Consider the following 19,655-nt stretch of genomic DNA (forward strand, 5'->3'; position numbering starts at 1 on the left):
TTTCATCTACATCATCTGTTGGAGCAGCGTTTTTGGGCCTCGGAGATGCAAAAGGTAGTTATTTTTACATCTACATCTTCTATTGGAAATGCTCTAAGTGCTTGCAATTTACAAAGGAGAAGCTTTCGATGCTTGCTTCTGTTTTGGATGAGAACCCACACATTTAGAACTTGTATTGCTAGTGGTATATTTCATTGACGGGTCTAATGGTGATAAATGCATATATGAATTTACATCTTATCACGATACATTTTCTCCAAATCTCTTTACTGTTTCATATTCAGGTGTTAAGGAGAACACTAACAGAAGAAAACTAGACCAAGCAGAGGGTTGCCTTTCTTTCAGAAACCAAGACACGGAAGCAGTTCAGAAACAGCATGATGAACAAGTGTGCTCAACAGAAAACATTTTAACCACGGTTCCTGTTTCTGAAGTAAGGGCAGGAATGCCAAGATCCGGCCCTTCTGACACATGGAAGTATGACAAGGCCCGTGTCCCCTGGAACCCAGGAACTGATATGTAACGACCAAAATAAGTTTTTCCAGCCATCTGAGTGTTGTAGCTGCAATTCCCTCAGCCACCAAACAGAAATAGCAAGAGAAGCGTATTCTGAAAATTCTGCACAACTATCTTGGCGAGCTTGTGAACTGCGGAAAGCTTCATGGTGAGCATTCAGCAAGCTTGGTACGTACATAAAAACACCAATTATACTCTCGCAGAAATGTTGTAGGATGGTAAAAAAGAAATTCACCTATCTGAAACTAGTTAATTAAGTAATGAAGTAGCAGGTCACATTGCACCTGTAAAAAATTAAGCTGGTCTTCAACAACACAAACAAAATATTTTTACTGTTGTAATATTCTAGAGTTATATACTGCACCACAATATAAAATAAGATAATAATTGAAATGTCTTATCCATTCGAGCCTCCAAGAAATGGAAATCTACCTCGAAGCTAAATAACAGTAGACAAATATGCATGTTGACTGAAGGTCTATGAACCTCTGAAGTAATGTGGGACTTTTTTACCTTTTTACTTTTGGTGGAGACTTCAAGGCAGCCTCAAATTTATTGAATATAACAATTCATTTGGACGGTGGAAACGACGATGTGTGCGACTTCTGAAAGTACATATGTATCACGTATAGCCAGAGATATGACTTAGACATTTGCGATACGAAAAACAGAATGGAGCATTGGCACATAAACTAATTGAACAGATTGTAATTAGTGTTGTAAAATTTGTAATCATGTCATCTAACTGATGGAGAACCAAAGGTAAAGTTAGCTGAGAAGGGCTAAGCTGTTGCTTCTTCTTGGGTAATTGTTAATGTTAACGAAATTCGGCTCACCTCAGTTAGCCCAGCTATACTGCTCTATTCATAATGATGAATGAAAAATGCAGCTAGGATGCTTTGACGGTGGGATGCTCAGAATATTTGTTCAACAACTATACTGGATATGACCAGTCGTAACGTCCAGATTCACAAATAAGTCATGTATACTCTCAAGGCTTCTCCCCGCTATGAAAATATGGCTGAAACTCGCACGTAAACTTCAGAAAGAATAAACTAAAATCGAATTGATAACAGAATCAAACTATGTAGTGCAACTTTATATCAGAAAACTTGTAGAATTAATTGTTATGGCAAACTGAACCGAAATTTCACTGACACATCAATTTTTTGCCATGCTTGAAGCTTATACATGTATGTACGACTTCAGGCTGAAGCTAAAAAGCTGAAATTACAACCACATCTTGTAAATTGGCATTAGAAAATAAGAACTTTGTTTGCTCAGATGCTTAACAAATTAACTTACCCCTCAAATCTCTGGGCCTCCTCAAGGATTGGTTGTCCCCAGGAAAACAGACCCGGCTCCACGTCTTTATCCATCGCTGGGGTGCAAAGGATTAGTTTTGCTTCGGATAATCGGATAGCATGCACAGAGAACAAGCTAACGTTTAAAGGAGAAACACATTTGATAAGGACCTGAAATGATAATTTTTGTCATACCGTAATAACATAAGAAATATGAGGCCAAAGCACCTCTAAATAGAGGACTGGCAAACATGGCATTTTTAATACCATGGAGGCTTAAACTTTGTGTGACCTATGTGGTTGGGAATTTCGTCAAATTCCAATGAAAGCGGTTCAGATCCTCCCTTGTAAGTTCTTCTACATCATGAATCTCTTTGCATCGTTCCATTCTAACTGCGCAAACAGTACCATCCATGAGGGCTATAATATGTTTGTTTGACAAATCATGCACACTAATGTGTAAACCTGAGTTCAACATCTTCCATCATATTCAGTTATTGACTTTCTCTTCTTTTACGATTTAGTGTGCATCCACTCAAGCAGCCCCAAACTGGCTAAAACAGGGCTAACTCATAACCTATCTGGAAATATAAAATGTTTAGCAACAGCAAGCAGGAGCACGTTTCGGCTGCAGTATGGCCTAAAAACGGCTTATCAAATCTAAGTACAGCAAAATAGTTATAGGCAGATCATGACATCTATATTCTTACCATTGGTAGCCTACCTCCAAGTATTTTCATTCACCATTCTAGTAATTTGTCGAGAGCAGTACTTGACAAATTGAAATTGCACTGGAGGCAAGACAAAGATCAGAAGATGGATGTTGCTTCTCAGGGTGGATTCCCAGATTCAATTCAGTAGGAAGAACCTTGTAGGGCATAGTGGGAAGCACGTACTAAATTCCACCTTGGCCAGGCATAGTACGGCCCTATAAACAGAGGACTTGGGAGCGGTATTTGAGACCAAGCCGCTGCATTGTGCTCAAGCAAGAGAAGGGGCGCGGGGGACTTGGGCGTTGTTCGGTGCTGTAATAGGGGCAGCTTTACTGTTTCTTAATAAACATTTTGTTGGTAGTGGCATCACAAAAGACTGGAAAAGAACATATGGAAACAATATGTGCTCCCTGGTAAGTACTAAAATCAGATTGAATAACAAAATTTAAAATTAGATAAATGTTAGTAGCATCAGTATTAAAAGTTAGGGTTAACAACAATTGTACCTACAAGAACTACTGTTGTAAGTTCTAACTAATAGAGCTTTTGTTCTTGCACAAATGAATGATCAGAAATAGAAATCATGATCAGACATAAGAAACTGTTCACTAAGACGGGCATTCACAAAGGCAATATACTCGGGGTCGTTGCCAGTGATGATCATGTGTCAACATATAGAAGAAGAGTCTGACCACGAGTAGAAAAGTGGACAAACAGCACCGGATCATGAGCACACGCTAAAAAAGCAGTGGCAGTGGGCAAAATGCTCAAAATAGGTGTGAGGGGCTTATTTAAGGCCAGAGAGAGCGAGAGAGAGAGAGATGAAGACGGATGATCAGGAACAGAATACCCAGTTGGTGGCTGGATATAAACCTCCACACGCAACTCACCATTAAGAAAGGCAGTCTTAACATGAAGCTGAGAAACAAACCTGTGGCGAACAGAGGCCACGACAAGAAGTGTGCGAACAGTGGCCATATGGGCCACAGGAGCAAAAGTCTCATCGTAATCACGACCATGCTCCTGCTGAAAGCCACAAGCCACATGACAAGTTTTCTAACGCTTAAGAAAACCATCAGAGCGAGTCTTAACCTTGTAGACCCGCTTACAAGTGATGGGACGGACACGGGGAGGAAGAGAAACAAGATCAGACGTGCCGGTGCGCCCAAGAGTAGAAGCTCCTCTACCATCGCAAACTGCCATTCAGAGTGAACAACAGCTTCACGATAAGAAGTCGACTCAAGAACAGCAGGGTCGGCGCTTGGAAAACCAAGGTAATGAACAAGTGGAAGCAAAGGAGGACCCAAGCCATAAGTAGACTGAGACGAGGAAGATGACACATCAGAAGTAGATGGCACATTAGTAGACACATCCACAACACATGAACGGCGATTAAAAAAGGGAGGAAACGATGGAAGAATACGAGGAATCATCGGGGTGGACTCAGATTGATGGAGACAGAGAAGTCACCGGAGATGAAGGTGCATCTCCGGTGAAGAGAACGAAGGCTTGGGCCTCGCCTTTCTTCCTCAGGAAATCGACCAGGCGATCCTGGGAATGAAATCTAACACGGCACCCGGCCCAGATGGGTGGCCGGTGGCGATGTTCAAATTTTTTTGGCAAGTCCTCAAGGGCCCAATTTTCGAGGTGTGTAACGGGTTTATGCGTGGCACTGTAGACATCTCGCGCCTTAACTTTGGGGTTCTTTTGCTTATCCCCAAAGTTCAAGGAGCGGACAATATTAGACTTTTCCACCCCATAGCGCTTATCAACGTCCCGTTCAAAATCTGCTCTAAGGCTTGTTCTACGCGCTTGTCTCCGGTGGCCCATCGTATTATTAGTAGGAATCAAACGGCGTTCATTCGTGGTCGTAACATTTTGGAGGGCCCGTTGGCCCTCCAAGAGATCGTTCACTCGCTCAAGCGTAGCCGCCAGCCGGCAATACTTCTGAAATTAGATTTCGAGAAGGCGTATGACCGAGTGAACTGGGAGTTTCTCCGACAAATCCTTCTGGATCGAGGGTTTTCGGCAGTATGGGTTCACCGTATGATGCAATTGGTTTCGGGAGGCCAAACGGCGATTGCGGTGAACGGAGGAGTAGGGAACTTCTTCCGCAACAAGCGTGGGCTGCGTCAAGGGGACCCAGCCTCACCGTTGCTTTTCAACTTTGTGGCAGATGCATTGGGCGTCATGCTGGACAAAGCTCGCGTTGCTGGCCACATCAGGGGAGTGGTCGGCAATCTGATCCCTGGAGGGGTGTCGCACCTTCAATATGCCGATGACACCCTACTCCTTTTTGAGCCGGACACTCACAGCATAGCAACGGTTAAGGCCATCTTGTTATGCTTTGAACTTATGTCCGGACTAAAAATTAACTTCCACAAGTGTGAAGTGGTGTCCATAGGGATGGATGCGGCCAAAAGCGAACGGGTGGCCAAATTGCTAAATTGCAAGCTTGGAAAGTTCCCGTTCACCTACCTAGGCCTCCCGATCGCAGAGAAGAAATGCTCGATTGCCGATTGGGAACCTCTCAACACTAAGGTGGCGGACCGGGTATGTCCTTGGAGAGGTCGATTTATGTCATCAGGGGCACGACTAATCCTTACTAACTCTAGCCTCTCGTCCCTACCCATGTTCGCCATGGGTATGTTCTTGTTGGCGGATGGTGTCCACAAGAAAATGGACACTCCCCGGGCACGTTTCTTCTGGGAAGGTGCGGACCCTAAACGGAAGTACCACATGGTTAAGTGGCATGCCGTCTGCAGACCCAAAACCCAGGGGGGTCTCGGGGTCATCAACTCTAAGCTGATGAACATTGCACTTATGTGCAAGTGGATCTGGAAGCTGTCCCAGGGAGGGACCGGCCTCTGGATTGACCTACTTCATGCCAAGTACTTCCCCCTTGGGAATTTCTTTGAGGCGTCTCCTCACGGGTCACCTTTCTGGACCTCCATCCAATCCCTCAAACCGTACTTCGCCAGGGGAGCGAGGTTTACGGTTAACAACGGCCGCTCCACCCGGTTTTGGCACGACGTGTGGATTGGCCAGCAACCTCTTTGGTCGGAGTTTCCCCACCTCTACGCCATCGCGGTTGAGCCCAATCAACTGGTGGCGTCGGCCCTCAGTGCCTCCCCGCCCCCCATATACTTCAGAAGGGAGCTTGTGGGACCAGAGCGGGCCGAGTGGGATCTCGTGCGGGCCTTGACGGCGACCGTCCGCTTATCGGACTCCGCAGACGAGGTCTCTTGGAGACTCTCGGGCTCTGGCAAGTTCACTGTCAAGTCCATGTACAGGGAGTTGTGCCGCGGGCATGCCCCTATGGCAGCCTCGGGGCTTTGGAAGGCGCGAATCCCGCTAAAAATTAAGGTCTTTCTTTGGCAATTATGTCAGGATCGCCTTCCTACCTCTATTAATATAGCCAAGCACAATGGCCCTGCTTCCGGACCGTGCGCTTTGTGTCATAACGCGGAAGATGCTGACCACGCATTTTTTCGTTGCCCTTTGACGCGGTTTGCTTGGAGTGCGGTCAGGGAGGCCGCTGGGGTGGATTGGGATCCACGCTCACGCTCTGAGCTTGTGTCTTACTTATCTGCGACCCCGGGCTCTTTGCGCCGGATAATGTGGACGTGTGCTTCGGCCTTGCTATGGGCCATATGGCATATTCATAACAAGTTCACTATTGAGGGAGCATTTCCCTCCCACCCCGCTGATGTTATCTTCAAATGCATCTTATTCTTGCAGCAGTGGGCTCCGCTGGGAAGGCAACAGGATGCTGATCTTCATCGACATGCCATCGCTCGGCTCCGCTCAGTCTACTCGGTGTCCCGAGCCCCGTCGCCTCCCCCGTCTGCTGCCTTATAGGGATAGGCGGCCCTTTTGGTCCTGCTTCCTTTGAGCCTGCGTGCTTGCTATTCTGGCTAGCTATGCCATGTAACGCACTTATCACCGGTCTCGCCTTTTGGCTCTGCTTCGAAACTTGGCTGCCTAGCTTCGGTTCCGTTTAGTTTGGTCTTGAGACTCTGTTTGCACGCTGCCTATTGTTGTGGGCTTTATTAATTTAAAGCCGGACGTCTCTGACGTCTATGTTCTAAAAAAAATGAAGGTGCATAATCCTGTGACAAACGAGGTGAGGAAACCATGCGAGATGGCAACACCGGATCTGCAATAGTCAGAGAGGCAGGGTGAAGCAGCACAAAGGTTGTGGAGGAGCAACTCCACTTTGCTGCTACAATGTGTACATCACAAGTGTTGAAGGAACAACTTCAACGTGATGCGCTAGATATCGCTCTAGAGGCGAATGTAGGCTGATATGGCAGCAAGAGTTCAATCCAGAACTCCTAGAGCACAAGATCTACTCCAAGATCTTAGATAAGAATAACAAGTTCTATTATAGGTAGTGGGTACATAGTCTGGTTTACAAAGTAGATGTGAGGACCTCTATTTATAGGGCTTTGGGAAGCCTTCACATTCTTCTACTTATAGCTGGAACACTCTAGAAACATTATTTAGGATTCATCTCTCTACTCACAACTACATATAGCTAGAGAACTCTAGAAACAACGGGTAGGGTAAAGAAAACAAAAGAAATACTACATTAGAGTGGAAGCATCTAGAAGTAACCAAACATATCCGGCATTTGTTTTTCTTTCTTCTCATCTAGTGTTCCTCATCATTCTACCCTGGTTGTTTGGAACTCGCCCTCGAGTTATCTTCATAGAGCGCTTCTTCTGGATGGTAGAGAGTCAAGTCCGCAACATTGAAAGTGTTGGAGATGTTAAACATATTGTGTACAGGTTTTAGCATGTCCTTTTGTAACACGCCTTGAGGCCTTGAGGCTCACGATGAGGTAGTTAGGAGGTTTCCTATTTTGTGTTTTATCTCACTTTATCTCCTAAACCTCCTGTAATATCTCCCGATGGTTAGCCTTGACGCTGCCATCTTCTGTACCGCATCCCACAATCAATATATACCTAGCGGGTCTCCGTGTATGGAGATTGAGACGCTTACCCATAGATTTCTACATAGTATACAGAGCTAGTCCCTTCCATCACATCTAGCGCCATCAACCTTCATGTACCATGTCATCTTCCACCTCTGTCATCTCCTCTAGCCTCAACAACAACACATCTGAACCTCTCACACGCAGCAACTATATCCTATGGCACGCCCAAGCTAGATCACAGATCATGGGCGCCGGCCTATACAGTTACCTTGACCAAACCATCGAAGAACCCTCCAAAACAATCACCACCAAGACCACCGACGGCAAGGACTAGGTTGCTATGAACCCTGCCTATGCCCCCTGGTTGATCCAGGACCAACAAATCGTAGCATATCTTCTTAGGAATCTGTCCAAGGAGGTTCTCGTCCAGGTTGTGTCGCTTGAGCGATCACATGCGATCTGGAGCGCCCTAGGGAACATGTTCTCAGTTGTCTCCCTCTCTCACGCCAATAACATCCGAGCCGCTCTCACCAACGCATAGAAGGGGTCCCAATCCGCCTCAGTGTACTTCGGTCACATGCGCTCGCTCTCTGATGAACTCGCGGTGGCGGGAAAACCCATCGGAGAGCCAAAGCTCATCTCCTTCATCATTGCGGGCCTTGACATGGAATACCAGCCGATTGTCTCTTTGCTGGACGTCCGCACCGAGCCAATCATCGTTGACATCCTCTTCTCCATGGTGGCGAACTTCGACCAGCGGGTCAAGATGTTCCACGGCAATGGCAGCGGCCCCTTCAAGTCATCGGCAAACACTGCTTCTCGCGGCCGGCGGGGAGGCAACAAGGGTAACTACCACAACCAGAAGGGAAGCGGTGGTGGATCCCATGGCGGCGGCGGCTACGGTGGCGTCGACCACGGCAATGGAGGCGACGGCTATAATGGTGGTGGCAACTACCACCAGAACAACAACCAAGGCGGCGGCAGGGGCTATCATGGTGGTGGCGGCGGCTACTATCACTAGGGCCACCCAAACGGCAACAACAACGCTTGGCGCCCCTCCCCCCTAACAGCAGCAACAGGGGGGCAACTTCCAAGGCTATGGGGGATACGAGGGTAAATGTCAAATTTGCAAAAAGACAAATCATATAGCTAAGGATTGTGGCGTTACGCCGATGATGGTGCCCAAAAGAAAAAAATTGCAGCTGCAGCCGATACGTCATATGGTGTCGATACCAACTGGTACATGGAAACAGGCGCCACCAATCACATCACTTGCGAACTGGAGAAGCTGACAATGCACGAGCAGTATCGTGGCCAAGATGAAGTCTACACCGCAGCAAATGGTGCAGGTATGGAGATTAGCCATATTGGTCAAGCAGTTATCAAAACCTTGAGATCAATGAAATCTTGCATGTTCCTAATGCTTCCAAAACTTTGTTATCTATCCATTGAATTGCCCTTGACAATAATGTTTTTCTAGAATTTCACCCTTTCTTCTTTTTGATCAAGGATAAGGTCACGAAGAGAGTCCTCCATAGGGGTGTTTGTGTGCAAGGGCTCTATGCGTTACTTCCCAAGTATTGCCAGTTCAATAAACAAGTGTATGGTGCCATCAAGCTTTCTGTTGAAAGGTGGCATAGTCGCTTAGGTCATCCATCTTTTTCTACTATTCATCAAATTCTTAGTAGAAATAAACTCCCAGTTGTTGGAGAGAAAAACTCAGAAACTATTTGTGATTCATGTCAGAGAGCAAAAAGTCATCAATTGCCATATCTGCTTCCACTAGTGTGTCAACCAAGCCTTTGCAACTTATTTTTTCTGATGTTTGGGGTCCAGCACCCACTTCTGTTGGTAGACATACTTACTATGTGAGCTTTGTTGATGATTATAGCAAGTACACCTGGATCTATCTCCTTAAAAAACGTTCTGATGTGTTCGAAGTGTTTCATAACTTCAAAGCTCTCGTGGAACCTAAATTTGATAGCAAAATCATTGCCATGCAATCAGATTGGGGTGGTGAATATGAAAAACTGAATTCTTTTTTTCAAAAGATTGGTATTTCTCACCCTATTTCATGCCACATGCCCATCGGCAAAATGGTTCTGCCGAGCGCAAGCACCACCATAGCATTGAAGTAGGCCTAGCCCTCCTAGCTTCAGCTTCCATGCCACTAAAATTTTGGGATGAAGCGTTTCTCACTGCCATGCATCTCATCAACATGTGGCCAAGTCGTGTCATCTCCAATGAAACTTCCACTGAACGTCTCTTGCATGTCACACCAGATTACACCACTCTTCATGTATTTGGTTGCGCCTGTTGGCCCAACCTTCACCCATACAATACTCGCAAGCTTATGTTTCGTTCCAAGGAGTGTGTTTTTCGTGGGTATAGTGCTCAACACAAGGGTGCTAAACCGCTCGTGTATACATTTCTCGTGATGTTGTGTTTGATGAAATGCAATTCCCATTCGCCAAACTTCATCCCAATGCCGGTGCTCTCCTTCGGAAAGAAATCCTTCTCCTTCCATCAAGTCTTCGTGTGGGTAATGATAATTGTGATGATCATGTTTTGGCTAATGCTCCTAATCCCTTGCCTGAGTTTGATACAGAAAAAAATTGCAGTTCAAATGGTGCAAAAATAAGTCATTTTTGTGTTGAAATCAGTGCTACAGATGGTGCAGCAGAGGACACAGGAGATCTGTTGCAATCTCCTTCGGGATCCATGCACCTGACCGTGCCAGACCCAACAGAATCCGCCTCGGGATCCTCCCCGCGCTAGGAGGATCGCGTCGAACCCTCTGTGTTCCCCTCGCGCCAACCCACACCCGCCATGCAATCACGCGCTGCGGCGTCAGACCCCGTGGGCTCGGTGCGCTAATCAGCGGTCGGGGCCCCGTCGCCTAAGTGCTATGCGCCCACCCCACGACTCTTCACCAGGTGGGCCCCATGCCCCACTACGGTCGTGCCAGGCGGGCACGACACACGCTCTGAGCCGGATCAGGCTGGCTCGCTCGGATCCTCTACGGTGGCTTCCTTGTCTTCGATGCCTACGCATGCCGCAGATGATCCTGGCAGCCCTGACGCGCCTGCCTCCTCGGGATCAGGCAGATCTGCTGCAACGATCACTATCACCCCCGCTGGATCTTCTAAGCCTGTGCCTATGCCTCCAATGCTGCCTCACACCCTCCTTCAAACAGGAACACTTGAACCTGTTAATTATAAAACCAAATATGGTTTAATTGTTTCTAATGATGTTACAATGGAACCGTGCACTGTTTCTCGGGCTCTTGCTGATCCGAAGTGGAAACACGTCATGCATGAAGAGTTTGGAGCTCTTCAGAAAAATCATACTTGGCATCTTGTCCCTTCCTGTCCAGGTACAAACTTAATTGATTGCAAGTGGGTTTTTCGCATCAAGTGACGATCAGATGGTACCATAAACCTCTACATCTTGTCCCTTCCCATCCAAGTACAAACTTAATTGATTGCAAGTGGGTTTTTTTGCATCAAGCGACGATCAGATGGTACCATAGACCTCTACAAAGCTCGTCTCGTTGCCAAAGGGTTCAAGCAAAGGTACGACCTCGACTATGAGGACACGTTTAGTCCTGTTGTTAAAGCCGCCACTATTCGTCGTGTTCTATCCATAGCTGTGTCCCGAGGTTGGTGCCTTCATCAGCTAGATGTGCAGAATGCGTTCCTTCATGGTGTTATGGAAGAGGAAGTTTACATTAAGCAACCTCCTGGGCTTGTAGATCCCGATAAACCATTCCATGTTTGCAAACTTGATAAATCGCTCTATGGACTGAAGCAAGCTCCAAGGGCATGGTACTCTCGTCTCAGCTCCAAACTGCACACTCTTGGATTTGTTCCTTCCAAGTCTGATACTTCATTATTTATTTACAACAAGTCCAACACAGTTATCTTCATGCTTATTTATGTTGATGACATCATTGTCACTAGTTCATCTAATGAGGCAGTAACGACTCTCTTGAAAGACTTGCAATCAGATTTTGCTCTCAAAGATCTAGGTGGCTTGCACTTTTTCCTTGGCATTAAGGTCAAGAAGAACCAGGAAGGTGGTCTTCACCTTTCTCAAGAAAAATATGCAACTGATCTTCTGAGCAAGGCAGGGTTGCAGGGTTGTAAACCATGACCAACACCACTCTCCAGTTTAGAAAAATTGTCTCTTGTAGAGGGTGTTCCTTTGAGTCAAGAGGATGGCACCAAATACAGGAGTTTGGTAGGAGCACTTCAGTACTTGACACTCACCAGGCCTGATATTTCTTTTGCAGTAAATAAATTGTCTCTTGCATAGGGTGTTTGACTCAAGAGGATGGCACCAAATACAGGAGTTTGGCAGGAGCACTTCAGTACTTGACACCCATCAGGCCTGATATTTCTTTTGCAGTAAATAAAGTGTGTCAGTTTCTTCATGCACATACTTCTGCTCTCAAAGAAGTAGGTGACTTGCACTTTTTCCTTGGCATTGAGGTCAAGAAGAACTAGGAAGGTGGTCTTCACCTTTCTCAAGAAAAACATGCAACTGATCTTCTGAGCAAGGCAGGGTTGCAGGGTTGTAAACCATCACCAACACCACTCTCCAGTTCAGAAAAATTGTCTCTTGTAGAGGGTATTCCTTTGAGTCAAGAGGATGGCACCAAATACAGGAGTTTGGTAGGAGCACTTCAGTACTTGACACTCACCAGGCCTGATATTTCTTTTGCAGTAAATAAAGTGTGTCAGTTTCCTCATGCACCTACTTCTGCTCATCGGACTGCTGCTAAACGCATACTCAAATATGTTAAGAACACATTAAGTGTTGGGTTAACCTTCACCAAGTCAACCTCTACTCTTGTTAGTGCCTTTTCTGACTCTGATTGGGCAGGCTGCTTGGATGATAGGTCTACAGGTGGCTTTGCGGTTTTCTTTGGGCCCAATTTAATTTCTTGGTGTGCAAAGAAACAGGCAACAATATCAGAGGGAAAACTTTATTTTTGACACTCTAGCTTTTGACAATTTTGCTTATGCCACTCTAGAATTTGACATCTCACTTTTGCCAGTCTTTGCTTTTGACAATACATCACAAATGCCATACCGTGGCAAAACCAATAATTTTTTATTTCACTTTTGCCACTCTTAGCTTTTGACAATGTATCACAATTGCCACATTGAAAGTTTTGCTTTTGCCACTAAATGGCAAAAGTGATATATTATCAAAAGCTAAGAGTGGCAAAAGTGAAATGTCAATTTCTAGAGTGGCATAAGCAAAGTGGGCAAAAACCAGAGTGGCAAAAACAATATCAAGATCAAGTACTGAGGCAGAATACAAGGCACTAGCAAATGCCACAGCAGGAATAATATGGGTTAAAGCTCTACTTAAGGAACTTGGAATATGTTACACACAAACTCCATGTCTCTGTGTGATAACATTGGTGCAACATATCTTTCCGCTAACCCTGTCTTTCATGCAAGAACAAAACATAGTATTGAGACTGATTATCACTCTATGAGAGAAATGGTTGCTAGCAAGGAACTGGAGATTCGGTTTATTCCCTCAAAGGACCAAGTTGCAGATGGATTCACAAAGGTTTTGCCCACAAAATCATTTGAAGAGTTTAAGCGTAATCTAAACTTGAGAAGTTCAGATTAAGGGAGGATGTTAAACATATTGTGTACAGGTTTTAGCGTGTCCTTTTGTAACACGCCTTGAGGCCTCGAGGCTCACGGTGAGGTAGTTAGGAGGTTTCTTATTTTGTCTTTTACTCCCTCCGTCCCATAATATAAGATCGTTTTTGAAGCTAACATAGCTTGAAAAATGTTCTTATATGGGACAGAGGCAGTATCTCCTAAACCTCCTGTAATATCTCCTAATGGTTAGCCTTGACACTGCTATCTTCTGTACCGCATCCCACAATCAATATATACCCAACGGGTCTCCATGTATGGAGATTGAGACGCTTACCCATAGATTTCTACAGGAGATACCCATGTCGCTTGGAAGATCTATTATGTAAGCATTATCATTTATCTTCCTCACGATAGAGAAGGGCCCATACCTTTGCTGCCTAAGTTTCCCTTTAACACCTAAAGGCAGCCTCTCTTTTTGGAGGTAGGCCATCACCTTATCACCGACTTGGAATGATTTTGGCCTCCTTTTGCAATCAGCAAGTTGTTTATATTTCTGATTTTGTGCTTCCAAAGCCCTATCAATAGAGGTCCTCACCTCTACTTTGTAAACCAGACTATTTACCCACTACCTATAATAGAACTTGTTGTTCTTATCTAAGATCTTGGAGTAGACCTTGTGCTCTAGGAGTTCTGGATTGAACTCTTGCTGCCATATCGGCCTACATTCGCCTCTAGAGCGATATCTAGCGCAACACGTTAAACAACATGTTGTTGTGGTAGTCTTGCTCCAATATTACCCCTCCTTTGATGAACATCTTCTTTAGATGAATCTCCTTCATTGGTAGCGGGGAGGACACCCTTTCTTATCATCTCAACCAGCTAGTCAAATCTTCTATTAAGATCTTTACGCGGCTCTTTGATTTGTTGTTCTACATCATCCATCCTCTTCTCCAATTGCTCCATTGCTTGCTGCAGCTTGCTCTCGAAGAGGACAACACTTATTTAGATGAATCTCCTTCATTGGTAGCAGGGAGGACACCCTTTCTTATCATCTCAACCAGCTGGTCAAATCTCCGATTAAGATCTTCATGCAGCTCATTGATTTGTTGTTCTGCAGCATCCATCATCTTCTCTAATTAATCCATTGCTTGCTGCAGCTTGCTCTCGAAGAGGACAGAAGAACTAGTATGGGTCAACAAGGCTCTGATACCACCTGAAGCAGCACAAAGATTGTGGATGAGCTACTCCACTTTGCTGCTACAATGTGTACAACACAAGTGTTGAAGGAACAACTTCAACGTGTTGCGCTAGATACCGCTCTAGAGGCGAATGTAGGCCGATATGGCGGCAAGAGTTCAATCCAGAACTCCTAGAGCACAAGATCTACTCCAAGATCTTAGATGAGAACAACAAGTTTTATTATAGGTAGTGGGTACATAATCTGGTTTACAAAGTAGAGGTGAGGACCTCTATTTATAGGCCTTTGGGAAGCCTTCACATACTTGTACTTATAGCTGGAACACTCTACAAAACATTATTTAGGATTCATCTCTCTACTCACAACTACTTATAACTAGAGAATTCTAGAAACAGCGGGTAGCGTAAAGAAAACAAAAGAAATACTACACTAGAGTGGAAGCATCTAGAAGTAGCCAAACAGATATGGCATGTGTTTTCCTTTCTTCTCATCTAGTGTTCCTCATCACAGGGGCAATAGGACGGATGTACAAGGGCTCATAGATGTGTCAGGGAAAGTGAGGAAAGAGATATCCTCCACTGAAAGGGTCAAGGAAGATGGGTGCGGGTAGAAAGAAGAGTCATCAAAAGTCACATCTCGAAAAATACGTATTCGACGACCAACATGATCACAACAACGATAGTCCTTGTGCTCATCACTATACTAAGAAGACACACTCGACAGATGTGCCATCAACAACCCCAATAGTCTAAAGACACACCGCCAGAGAGGGATCCAAGAAGGCCACATCAAACTAAGGATGAGAGACGAGAGCCTCACAGATGACCAAGGTGATGATGCCACTACTGAAAAGAGCTTGTAGGCAAGGCAACGGAGGTGGAGAGACTGGCAGCATGGTAGTGAAGGGAAGGTATAGCCGGTCAAGCAAAACTATCCCTCGTCTGAACACCTGCATTGATAACTGTGATTGGGCCCTCTCAGCTGAATGGTATCGAGGATAAGTGTTCGCTCTCGGTACCTCAAAGTAACTTCCGTCTCATCCTCAAAAGCACTCCTGACTCTGCTAAAATATAAACAGGAGTATTGGAAAAAGAGGTACACGATTAGATGGTTTCATGGCAGTAGTGTTAAAACACCAAGTTCTTCCATTCTGCAGCTACCGAGCAAAGAGGCAATCTTGTTCCAAACCTATAAAGAGAGACTGGGCCAGTGTAACCCTGTGGACATGAAGTTTGACCTGTCGTCTATCTAAAATGTGTCGATGGCCACAAGGAGCTAACGGTTCCTTTCACAAGTGAGGAAATTGATCGGGTTGTGAGGGACATGCCGGCTGACCGTGCGCCTATACCTGATGGATTGAGCGGTTGCTTTTTAAAATCATGTTGGCACATTGTCAAAGAGGAGTTCTACAAGGTTTGCATGGATTTGTATTAAGGAAATTTACATTTGAGTAGCCTTAACTCCGGCTTTATCAATCTCATCCCCAAAGTTTTGTAGCCTCAGACAGCAAATGATTATCGCCCGATCACTTCTAAACTGCTATCAGAAGTTGGTCACTAAACTCCTAGCAAACTGCCTGCAGAAACTTATCATTTGTATCATCCATCGCAATCAATACAGGTTCTTCAAGAGTAGGTCCATCCAAGATTGCTTGGCATGGGCTTTCGAATACATCCACCAGTGTCGGGTGTCACATCATGCTTGCTTACTCTTGAAGTTGGATTTTGCCAAGGCATTCGACATGATCGAGCATGAACCGATGATTCAAATCATGAGGAACATGTGTTTCAATGATAAGTGGTTGCAATGGATTGACTGTATCTTTTCTTCAGGAAGCTCGGTTGAGTTGTCAATGGATTGTCGGGCCGACAGTTCTCCTGCAAGCATGGGGTCAGATAGGGTGAACCCTTGTAGTCGTTGATCTTTGTTCTAGCTGCGGATCTACTGCAATCAGCCATCAACGATGCACATGCCAGAAATCTAATTCAGCTCCCAATTCCAACCTGTAATAATGACTCCGGTGATTCAATATGCCGATGACACCATGGTGATCATGTCGGCCTGCCCAGTCAAACTAAGCAAATGAAACTTATTCTGTCAGACTATGCAACTTCTGTTGGGCTGTGCATTAATTTTCATAAATCAACTATGGTGCCAATCAATTTGGATCATGCAGAAAACATTTGTTTTGGCCCAGATCTTTTAGTGTGTGGTGGGACAAATGTCGTTTACTTACATGGGGTTGCCTTTGGGCACCACACGCCCCTTCCGTCATGGATCTTATGCCACTAGTTTCTTCTATTCAGAGAAGATTGCACACGGCTACTTCCCTGCTTGACTATGGTTCAAAGCCTACGCTGGTTAACTCCATGCTTACATCTTTGGCCATCTATGCGATGTGCTCGATGAAGGTACACCCCAAGATCATTGAACATCTTCATAAACTATGTAGGTATTGTCTATGGCATAAAAAATGATGATGGAGTCAAGGGGAACTCACTGGCTGTCTGGGACATGGTCTGTCGCCCAAAAGACAAAGGTGGACTGGGTGTTATAAACTTCGAGGTGCAGAACCAAGGTTTGTTGCTCAAACAGTTGCATAAGTTCTACAATAGTGAGGATATCACATGGGTGCAATTAATTTGGTCTATATACTATACTGACAAGATCCCACACTCCTCTGATCTGTGGATCCTTCTGGTGGAGGGACATCCTTCAGTTGTCGGATATCTACAGGGGTGTGATAGAAGTCACTGTAGGGTATAGCAAAATGGTACTTTTTTGGAAAGATCTCTGACAAGATAACAATAGCCTCACACTCTATCTACCCTTATCCATTGAGGCTCGCGAGGAAGTCAGAGACTTGCAACTCATTAGGTTGATCGTGCGTTGGATGTCATTGACACTTGGTTGTGTGCCTAATATGGGTGAAAGTGTTTTAAGCCAGCAAATTCTACAGGTATTGTTTTAGAGATGTGCAGGTGGATGATGCATTCCGTTGGATATGGAGAACCACATGCACTATGGAGTGGAAGATGTTTCTTTGACTCCTTTTGCCTGATCGTCTACATACAAGAAATATGTTGCGTAGGAGGCACTACAAGATTGATAATGATGATTATAGCTTCCTCTTATGCCATAACCCCCGGAGGAATGCCTGGCACACCTTTTCTTCAAATGCCCATTCCGTGTTCAGTGCTGGAATGCCTTGGGTATTGTTTGGCCTGACAGTAACTGCAGATTGCATCTAGTTCAGGTGGCACCAATGTTTATGAACGTCTTTGTAGTAGTTGCTTGGGGCATTTGGAAGGAATGAGATGACAAGCTTTTCAGGGGTGTGCCTCCATCACACAACTCCTGGCTTTCTAGATATAAAAAGGACGCTATGTTGGCCAATAGGGCAAACCAGAGGCTTGAGCCCTTCATTTTATCCTTTGTTGCTACTCTGTAGTGCTCTAATTCTTGTGAGTGCCCTACTTGCTCTGTACTCCCCCACCCCTCACTCTCTCTTCCTTAGATTACTAGACTCCGAACACACCCCCATTCCCTATGTAATTCCCATCTATGTACATTTCTAGCCCCCCCCTTTTAACTTTTAATTCAAAAGTCAATTGGAGCCTTTCACGAGGTCCAGTGAGGATTACATCAATACTACATCCCAAATTACGTTTTAGGCAAATCTGAGATTAGTTAACTCTTTATGCTAGTTTTGGGACTCCTTACATAAATTTAGATGTATTCTACTTGTCTTCTAGGAAATTCTTTTCTCAAATAATATTTCAAAGGCAAACCTGGATATTGATCTTTGATTTTAGGCCAGCTCATTTTGTTTCAGAACTTCCATGGAAAAGAGCCAACAATTACGAAAGAAGACGATGCTGGTGAAGATAGAAAGCATGTTTTCCGTTCTTCCTTGCAGCAAGGAGTTGCCTCGACATACATTTTAACATTGTAACATGATCTAGAAAAAAGTTATTCTCTAGGACCAACCCCTAGCAAGTTAGAATCAATTCCTAATGGTCGCAAGCTAACTCTAGCACAACTAACATGAGTACGGTCATGTTTTTATCCCATATATTTTCCTATATTTGAACTGACAGAAAGGGGTACTGCAGACACAATTTGTCGAAAGTGCATTCCCTTGCAACATAATAATGAGCCAGTATAGGCCAATTTGGCATCTTTGCCGCAAACCCCGAGCATAGGTATTATGTTGCAATCTTAGTGTATGGATAGCTTGAAGCATCGTGTGTGTTTTCAGAACATGGTACTCTAGATACTTGACTACCATAGTAAGCAATATAGACTAAGCTGCCCTTTCTAAGCTTAACTTTAATGAAAATAACATGGTTGATGATGAAGCAAACGGCACACAATCTAATGCAAGTTGGAGTGGGTGATCTGGTGAAGACCACAACTCTTGTCGATGCCAACATGGAGGACTAGTTTCGTTTGACTTTGACCGATTTTGGTGCGGCATTTGGTCCAACATATGAATGATGTGCACCCCTACAACTTGATTGTTTCTTTTGCATCAACATGAGTATAACGAATCTAAGAACATGCAACTCCTAGCAAATTTACACAGAGAGAGAAGATTGTCAATCTCACATCACACGGCAAGAGCAGGGAACATCAATGGAGTATGAAGAGAGTTACACGAATCAGCCCTTCACGGTCACCACTGAACGTATCATCTCCCATGACCATGGGCCTCAACCTCGCCATTATTCAAGCTAGGGAGCAACTAGAAGGCAACACCCCACTAATGAGGAGAGGAAGGTAGCCACAACAACACAGGGAGGCATCTTAAAGTAGCTACTACAGGTCCATCAATCCCTGTCCAGAGGCATCAGCCTACAATGCGGGCAATGGCAAGGGATATGACCATTCTTTGCAAACTTCTTGCTATGGCTTATGTTCGCCATTGGTCTGTCTATTAGCTTGATGTCAAGAATGTTTGTTTTAATGTAGCCAACACCAGGGTATTATGCTCCTGATGGCATGATATGATGTCTTCGTCACTTTCTCCATGGCGCAAACCCATCGTGCATGGCTTGAGCGTTTTGTCTCGATGGTGACTGCAGTTGGTTTTTGGCGAGTGCTCATGATCCTGCGCTTTATGTCCACCTTTCAGCCCAATGTCAGACTCTTTTATGTCGATTACATGATCATCAGTTGCAACGGCTCCGAGTACATTGCCTTTGTGAAGGATCGTCTTACTGAGTAGTTTCTTATGCCTGATCGAGGTCCTCTTCGCTACTTTGTTGGGATTGAGGTTTCTACCTCAGATGGCTTCTTATTTCCCAAGATTAGTATATCCAGGATCTTCTTGCTCTTGCTGATGAGCGC

The 19,655-nt window shown here is 44.9% G+C and overlaps 1 long non-coding RNA gene across 1 annotated transcript; it reads right to left on the minus strand.

Moving 5' to 3' along the window:
- Positions 1-200: 200 nt before the first annotated feature.
- On the minus strand, positions 201-2,597 carry LOC119319640. The gene is made up of 3 exons (XR_005154546.1): positions 1,822-2,597; positions 1,030-1,121; positions 201-647 (listed from the first exon to the last, which is right to left on the minus strand). It is a non-coding gene; the product is annotated as an uncharacterized LOC119319640 (long non-coding RNA).
- Positions 2,598-19,655: the final 17,058 nt, after the last annotated feature.

This window comes from Triticum dicoccoides, chromosome 6A (genome assembly GCF_002162155.2).
Source record: "Triticum dicoccoides isolate Atlit2015 ecotype Zavitan chromosome 6A, WEW_v2.0, whole genome shotgun sequence".
NCBI classification, from domain to species: Eukaryota; Viridiplantae; Streptophyta; class Magnoliopsida; order Poales; family Poaceae; genus Triticum; species Triticum dicoccoides.